The 8,756-nt window shown below is 44.0% G+C and overlaps 1 protein-coding gene across 1 annotated transcript in view; it reads left to right on the plus strand.

Annotated features, from left to right (window-relative positions):
- Nucleotides 1–8,756, plus strand: part of LOC147355054 (uncharacterized) — a 258,489-nt gene that overhangs the window by 193,709 nt on the left and 56,024 nt on the right. The gene's annotated exons all lie outside the window — the stretch shown is intronic.

Raw genomic sequence — 8,756 nt, forward strand, 5'->3', positions numbered from 1 at the left:
CATCTTTGGCCAAGCACCGCCCACTATGCTAATATATGCTAATTTCACAACAACCATCAGCACAGCACAGGGCAACAGAGCTTCTTGCTTAGCCATCCATCCATGCATGCATGACATGAAGGCCCACACCCTGCCTGCTCTGTCTTTTAAACACCATAAAAACCCTCTTCAGTCATCCTGTGTCCTTGTCCCTATTTCCTCAGCCATTTTCATTCCCTTATGGCACCATTGTTTCTTGATGTTCCCTATAAAGCTCCAAAGAGTTCTCATCAGTCTGTTTCATGGACTCCCTGCCTCGCTCCAGCCTTTCAAATGTTGGTGTCTCAGGGTTCTGTCCTCTTTCTAGCTCTCTTGTCCCTGTCGACACTGTCTCAGTTGGCTACTGCCAAGATGCCTACACATCACAGTTTTCTCTCTCCTCACAGATCTTCTTCCTGCTCTGAAGTTTATTGAGAGTTTTCTAAAAAAGATATCTGAGATGTGGTCTTTTTCCTAGATGGTTTAACTTATTTGCTATAAATGCATATTTTAATAGGGGACAAATATTGTCCTTAGGTCTGCATTTAACTATTCAAACTATTTTGATTTTTAGTTGAATTTAGAACACGATAATAAAAATTTTGTAGTTTATTTAAATCATAATTATACGTTAGATACTTAATATGTACATTTAATTTTTATTGGTAATGAAAATCATAACACTGAAGTGAGGATTAAAAGCCACTTAGGGGAATATAGAAATATTCATAACATCTTACTACTTATAGTTAATAGAATTATTCTTTGAAATTACCTTGTCTCAAAAATTAAAGCATAAAATGAATTTATAGTCAGTTTTTAAAGCACTTTTTATACATAGGAAAACTTAGTCTTTTACATGGACATAAATGCTGTTTATGAGGATAACACATGTTTCCTGGGTAGCTAACCATAAGTATAGTCACCAATGGAAAATGGAGAATTGCATTTTCCTTACTGCCTAGATATATCCAGATAATTTTTTTCAAATATAAAAATGAGTTTATGCCCCTCAGAATTTTCTGACAATAGTTGATCCCTCTGAAGCTAGAGCTCAGAGAAAAATTGACTCTGGAATTAGATAATTCAGGAAAATATTTCATTTCCATACTAAGTACTTAGTTTGTGTGCTCAGTCACTTCAGTTGTGTCCAGCTCTTTGTGACCCCATGGACTATAGCCCCCCAGGCTCCTCTGTCCATGGGATTCTCCAGGCAAGAATACTGGAGTGGGTTGCCATGCCCTCCTCCAGGGGATCTTCCTAACCCACATCTCCTGCATTACAGGGGGATTTTTTTTTTTTTTAACCACTGAGCTACTGGGGAAGCCAAGTACTTAGTTTAAACCATCCAAATTTGAGTTTCCCTTTTTTCAAAGATTTTAGTCTTAAGTTTTTCTTATTTTTTTTTTTTTTAAATGTTACCTACAGATGACCTGGGCATAGAAAACAAAGCCAGAGCAAGGCCCAGGAGATAAGACAACCATTCTGGCTTGGCATCACTGCTGAAACCGTAAAATGACACATAAGGAAATACTCAAGTCACAAGCTATAGTGCCTTTATACTATAAATATAAAATATTTGCAATAAAAAAGGCAAACACTATGCATAATGCACATATGCAGCTAGCACTGTTCTGGCTCCTCAGAATCAGTGAGGGAAATCTGTTTTAGCTCCAGGTGTCCACTTGAGCAGAGAGATGGCCTTGTAAACAGATTGTGACGTGGCCAGAGCCATCTGTGCTGCTCGGCAGACCTGCCTGCAGTCCACCGGAAGGGAGGAACTGAAGCTAGTGCCCCGAGCCATCTGTGCATCCATGGACGAGCTGTACACTTCTGCTTCAGGATCAAGAGATATCTATCTGCACATCTGGATCCATTTTTGAGTTATCCCCACGGCAACAGGAGTTCAGAGATGTTTGGCTGGCTCAGCTGTCTGGGGCAGCTGTGAACTCAGCGGGAATCCAAGTCTTAGAGCACGTGCACTTATTGCTGAGAAGACCCAGGCCTGACAACGAAAGTAAATGGAATTTGACTAGTTGGTCTGTTCATGGAAGTGACGTCCTCATTGGCTGGCAGGGCTGGTGATTTGCCAAGGCTGGGAAAGAAAAGAGAAGGAAGGAAGAGATCAGTGAGAAGCCACCCTAGAAGAGGTGGGGATGCTGCATAGACAGGAGCTAGATGCCACAGGGCAGAGAGAAGAAATATTTCCCAAGCAGAGTTGTGAAGTGGTTATGAGCGGGATGTATTAAGCTAGACTACCTGGTTTCAAATTACAGTTCTCATGACCTTGGAGTCATTTACCTTCTGTTTGCCTAAGTTTCCCCATCTGTAAAATGGGAATAGCAGTCTTCATCTAGGAGGGTTGTTGTGAGATTATGAGTTCATATAGATGAAGGACTTAGAACAGCATGAAACACTCAGTAAAATTGCTCAGTGAGTTGGAACCTTCATTAGTTATTGTGATGAAGGTACTTACATAGCACCTGAACATTTATGCTTTTTCTGCCTCCCCCTGACCTAGACACATAGCGCAGAAGCCATGGATGCAGAGTGTGGGAACCTGCAATAGTCCTTGAGTGCATCCCTTTTTTTAAGCTTTTTTTTTTTTTTTTCAGCCTCACCTTGCTTCACAAGATCTTAGTTCCCTGCCTAGGGATCAAACTGAGCCCCAACAGTGAAAGGGCTGAATCCTAAGCACTGGACCACCAGAAAGAAAGAAAGTGAAGTTGCTCAGTCATGTCCCACTCTTAGCGACCCCATGAACTGTAGCCCACCAGGGTCCTCCATCCATGGGATTCTCCAGGCAAGAATACTGGAGCGGGTTGCCATTTCCTTCTCCAGGGGATCTTCCCAACCCAGGGATCGAACTGGGTCTCTCGAATTGCAGGCAGATGCTTTACACGCTGAGCCACCAGGTAAGCCCACTGGACCACCAGGGAGTTCCCTAAGTGCATCTCATTATTCGAGGAACTGCCAGAGTAACATCAGATCACCTTCTAGAGGATGTGAAATTAGGGGAGCCTTTAGTGCAAGGCTGTATAAATCTTGCACACTTTGGTTATATATTTGGGCCTCTTTGTGGAAAATGCACACCTACACACATATACACGTGGTGAGCTCTTACTACACGAAACACATTCTATTAAATTCTTTACATGTATAATTTTACCTACCTGTCTCAGCAATTCTGTGAGGCAAGCCTAATTATTGTCTTCATTTCAAAGATGAAAAATCGGAGGTTTAGGTCACCAAGGACCCAAAAGCTGTTAAATAGTATAGCCAGGGGACTTTCCGGACGACCCAGTGGTTAAGACTTCACCCTCCAGTACAGGAGACATGGGTTTGATACCTCATCCAAGACCCCGCATGCTGCAAGGCCACTAAGCCGCTGTGCCACAACTACTGAAGCCCATGGACCGAAGAGCCTGTGCTCTGCAACAGGAGAGCAGCCCCTACTCACTACAACTAGAGAAAGCCTACCCGTAGCAATGAAGACTTGGTGCAACCAAAAATAAACAAACTGAAAAGAAGAATAATATAGCCAAAGTTTGGACCCATGCACTCCTGACTCTGAAACCAATGCTCTTAATTGTTATATGGGACGGTGTACAGAACAGTGGTCCTAGGAAGGCCAGGATGGGGGTGAGCACTGCCAGTCATGCTCTGGGGAGATTACCACATTTTCTGGAATATGTGAGATAAAAATTGTTAAGCTGTGTTCTTTATCTTACAGGGTGGAAACTTAAGTCACAACAAATCAGCGTGTACAACCAATAGAGTTTGTCTCCTGTATCTGAGATCAGTTTCTCCTGGGCCCCCAGTGCTGCTGATGGTGGGAAAGGCACACTCCTTGCCTCCACCATCTAAAGCACTCCCAATACCTTCTGTCTTAGAAAAACCAATATGCACTTGAGGCAGAGTTCACTTCAGTCTTCACTTGATTCGAAGATCGAACTTCTTAAAAAGGTTACTTCTATCCAGTATTCTTCCCCTTCTGCTCCCCAAGACAGGCAGGTAGGGTATCCTCGGGGCAGGGAGGCAGCAGACTGGTTTCTCTGCTGTATGTGTCTAATGGGGTGGGGGTGGGGGAGAACTTCCTCTTACTGTTATCACAGTCATTACTCCTTTCTTGCTGACTGAGCGCCTCCTCCCTTGTCCTCCTGATGTGGTCTACTTTATGTGGCATGGTCAGGCGTCCTGTTTCATCCCTAGGCATTTACCCTGGGCCTCTGCTCTTGGGACACTTTATTTTTAAGAGGGACCACCCTTTGGATAAAGTACAAGCTGGAATCAAGATTGCTGGGAGAAATATCAATAACCTCAGATATGCAGATGATACCACACCTAGGGCAGAAAGAGAAGAAGAACTAGAGCCTCTTGATGAAAGTGAAAGAAGAGAGTGAAAAAGTTGGCTTAAAACTCAACGTTCAGAAAACTAAAATCATGGCATCTGGTCCCATCACTTCATGGGGAATAGATAGGGAAACAATGGAAACAATGGTAGACTGTTTTGGGGGGCTCCAAAATCACTGCAGATGGTGACTACAGCCATAAAATTAAAAGACACTCCTTGGAAGAAAACTAATGACCAACCTAGACAGCATAATAAAAAGCAGAGACGTTACTTTGCCAAAAAAGGCCCATCTAGTCAAAGTGATAGTTTTTCCAGTCATCATGTATGGATGTAAGAGCTGGACTATAAAGAAAACTGAGCACCAGAGAACTGATGCTTTTGAACTGTGGTGTGGAGAAGACTCTTCAGAGTCCGTGGGACAGCATGGAGATCCAACCAGTCCATCCTAAAGGAAATCATTCCTGAATATTCATTGGAAGGACTGATGGCTGAAGCTGAAACTCCAATACTTTGGCCACCTGATGCAAAGAACTGCCTCTTTGGAAAAGACCCTGATGCTGGGAAAGATTGAGGGCGGGAGGAGAAGGGGATGACAGAGGATGAGATGGTTGGATGGCATCACTAGCTCAATGGACATGAGTTTGAGTGAGCTCTGGGAGTTAGTGATAGACAGGGAGGCCTGGCGTGCTGTAGTCCATGGGGTCACAAAGAGTCGGACACGACTGAGCGACTGAACTGAACTGAACCCTTCACCTGCTCCCCCTGCGGCAACAGTTCAAGTCAACATCCTGAAGTGATTTTCCCTCTTCCTCAGGGGTGTGCAAAGTCATCCTCGGGACTTCTCTGGTGGTCCAGTCATTGAGAATCCACCTTTTAGTGCAGGGGATATGGTTCACACCCTGGTTGGAGAGCTAAGATGCCACGAGCTGCGGAGCCACTAAGCCCTGGAGCTACAACTCCTGAGCCTGTATGCCACCCTTAAGACCTGATACAGCCAAATAAATAAATAAGTTAATTGATTAATTTGTCCTCTACCCATTGCTGGGGATATAGGGATTCTCCAGGCGACTTCCCTCAGCCACGTCTGTGCTTTGGCCGTGGGGCCGTGTTGGGAGCTAGCCCACAGAGCAACCTGTTTCTCTGAGAGGCTTATTCCCAACTTGCCCAGCAAGGGAAGCAAAGATGCCTCTGGCTCTGAGAGACCCCACAACTGTCTTCACGTTTCAGCCACTCTCCCTCCACCCGAGGACTTTCCTGCAGGAGCCGGTTTGGCCCCAATGGATTTATTTACTCTGCATTCCTCTCCCCTCTCTTCCTTTTCCTCAGAGAGAGGCTTAGCGGTTGAATGAGAATTTCCTTTAGTACATATCTTGACTGCTCTGCATGGTGCTCTGCTGTGTAGAAAAGCTTCCAAATTTCGTTTGCTGATGTTTCAGGAGAAGGTTTTGAAAATCCAGGGGTATGCGTGTTGGGGAGGGGCAGTTCTCTTGCTCAAGGAAGCCGTACTTCCAAGACTATTTCTCACTATGAACTTTACAAATCTGATTTAACACTCAAATCTAAGCCATTCTTTTTCTCTAGGTATTATGGGCTCTTCCCTTCAAGCAATGAAAGCCCTTGATTCAATGACTCAGAGAGTGATAGGGAATTAAAAATACATGGTTCCATTATTCTCAAAATATTATAGCTATTACATATACATCTAGTTTAATGTTAACTTTATATGTGGATTTCCCTTTTGTGATCTTCAAGTTTCATAAAATTTTTATTTTACTGTTCCAGTGTGATTTCAGTTGTAGTTTAGACTAGAGCATTAAATGGGGAACAATAATATTCTCTACCCCAGCCGGCATGGTGGTGGCACTGGAAATAAGAAAAGGAGAAAGCGATTCTAGAGAGAATCGAGGTGGGACGTGAAGTCCACCTGCGCATCCTTACATGCCTGGAACCTTATTCAAATACTAGCCCTGGAGGTTCTAGGTTTAATTTTGTTAATCAAAGAGGCTACTTGTGTCTAGAAAAATACAGTGTTTGACAATGTTTTTGCTACTTTTCTGACTGCCAACATTATTTTTGGTTCAACATGTGTGCTACAGTGACTGGAATGTAAAATGCACACTATGACACAGAAACAGAATGTTGTTATAGGAGAGATTTCATATGGAACTTGGGCCTTCGTGTAGGCATTCCAAAGAATTTAATCTTATTGTATTGTTCAAGATGACATTTTATTGTGGTTTGTACCTAGTGTTTCATTAAATCAAACTTTAATAGAGAGTAGAGCCTGGAAAATCCCAGGGATGGCGGAGCCTGGTGGGCTGCCATCTATGGGGTCTCACAGAGTCGGACACGACTGAAGTGACTTAGCAGCAGCAGAGAAGATGGTGGTGTCTTAGGTTTACAGAAGTGTGTGTCTCTGATGATGAAAGGAAATTTAGAAACCTCTGTATAAAGTGTTTCCAAAATATTGGCTTATGTTTTTGTATTGTTTAGTGATACTCTTTCTATACATGTATCCTCACTTGCCTTCTTCCCAATTTGCCACCACTCCTGACCACATCAAAACCTAATGGGTTTCACCTCAATTTACCGTACTAGATTTGTGAACAAATGTTTAGATAATCATTTTCTTTGGATAAGGCAATAATTTGCTTTGTAAGCTATGGCTTCCTTGTATTCAGCTGGCTTCCTGCATTTCCTCAATTTATTTTGACACCACTGGTTAACTTAAGGAATCTTAAACTATCCCTCTAGTCTAGTGAGAAGATGAGAGAGCGAAACTTATTGCAATGGGTGGCAGCCAAACAAGACATCTTGTGAAATGCAAAGCACTGCCTAAGGATAAAACAGGCACATCAGTAAATCCTCAGACACACCCATTATTTCATTTGGTCATGTCTTTAATACTAATAGCTGAAAAGGGGACAAGAAAGGAAGTCAAGGAGAAGGGAGGTCAACATGACGCAGACCCAGGAATGTCAGAGGGAAGCAGGAAGGGAGTGATCAAGAAAGTGATCCAGCAACTATAGATGCAGTGACTGAGAGAGTATTTGGCAATATTCTATATGACCTTTGCAGCATCCCCATGTTTATGAATTTTATTATTCTCTACTGTCCATCACGAATCCGTACCTTTAGATCAATTGGAAACGCTATGTTGCTCAATGGAGAAGGCAATGGCACCCCACTCCAGTACTCTTGCCTGGAAAATCCCATGGACGGAGGAGCCTGGTAGGCTGCAGTCCATGGGGTCGCTAGGAGTCGGACACGACCGAGCGACTTCACTTTCACTTTTCACTTTCGTGCACTGGAGAAGAAAATGGCAATCCACTCCAGTGTTCTTGCCTGGAGAATCCCAGGAACGAGGCAGCCTGATGGGCTGCCATCTATGGGGTCACACAGAGTCAGACACGACTGAAGCAACTTAGCAGCAGCAGCAGCAGCAGCAGTAGCAACAGCAGAGTTCTTTACCAGTAGCCAGATGGTGCTACTGGTACAGAACCCGCCTGCCAATATAGGAGACAAAAGACATGAAGGTTCGATCCCTGGGGTCGGGAAGATCCCTTGGAAAAGGAAATGGCAACCTGCTCCAGTATTTGTGCCTGGAGAATCCCATGGAGAGAAGAGCCTGTCCATGGGGTTGCAAAGAGTTGGACACAACTGAAGCGAGTTAGCACACACGCAAACCAGAATTCAGGAGTGGTAACAGCTAGGTGCACTTATCACACCTAGGTTTGAAGGAACAAGGGGAGAAAGGGTTAACCAGATAGAGTTTAGAGAAAGGAATGTATCCACATCAGAGCTGTGAACTTCAGTTAAGGAAGGCAGCCAGCCAGTGGTTACATTGCAGGGAGGGAGCAGCCGGAATAAAAATCCTCATTTAACTCTCCTTGCTGGTCCTCCTGGCTCAGCTGTTAGATGAACGTGGACCAAGAGTGCAGAAGCACCCTCTCAGGACAGTGGTGGTGTTTCAGGTATTGGGATTGGCACCGGAGCAGAGCTGGGCTCTAATAAGCCTCAGAAATTCTGAGTATTTTCCTTTCTTTAGGGCACAGTCAACTGGCAAAATGACTCCACGTTCCTGTGGGAAGGACTGGGGTGAGATTTAGGATAGCGGCCTCTGGCTGGGTTCCATGTTCCTTTAAAGATCCCAGCCATCCCTGCAGTCAAGGGCCTCTGGGTTTGTGAACTGGCCTCATTCTGGATGGATCAGGTATACATTTTCACTATGGGGATTTAAGTTTCTGATGACTAAATCTAGAATATTTCTGCCAAGGTACATATAGAAATGCCTTAATGGGTAAGTTGTCTGCTTTATTTCTAGGGATCCCTGATGATTCCATGGTCTATTCACCAGTTTTGATCTTTGTGGGTCGAAACAGGC

Source organism: Bos grunniens, chromosome 17 (genome assembly GCF_055505025.1).
Source record: "Bos grunniens cultivar Pamir isolate PY7600 chromosome 17, Bosgru_T2T1.0, whole genome shotgun sequence".
Classification (NCBI taxonomy): domain Eukaryota; kingdom Metazoa; phylum Chordata; class Mammalia; order Artiodactyla; family Bovidae; genus Bos; species Bos grunniens.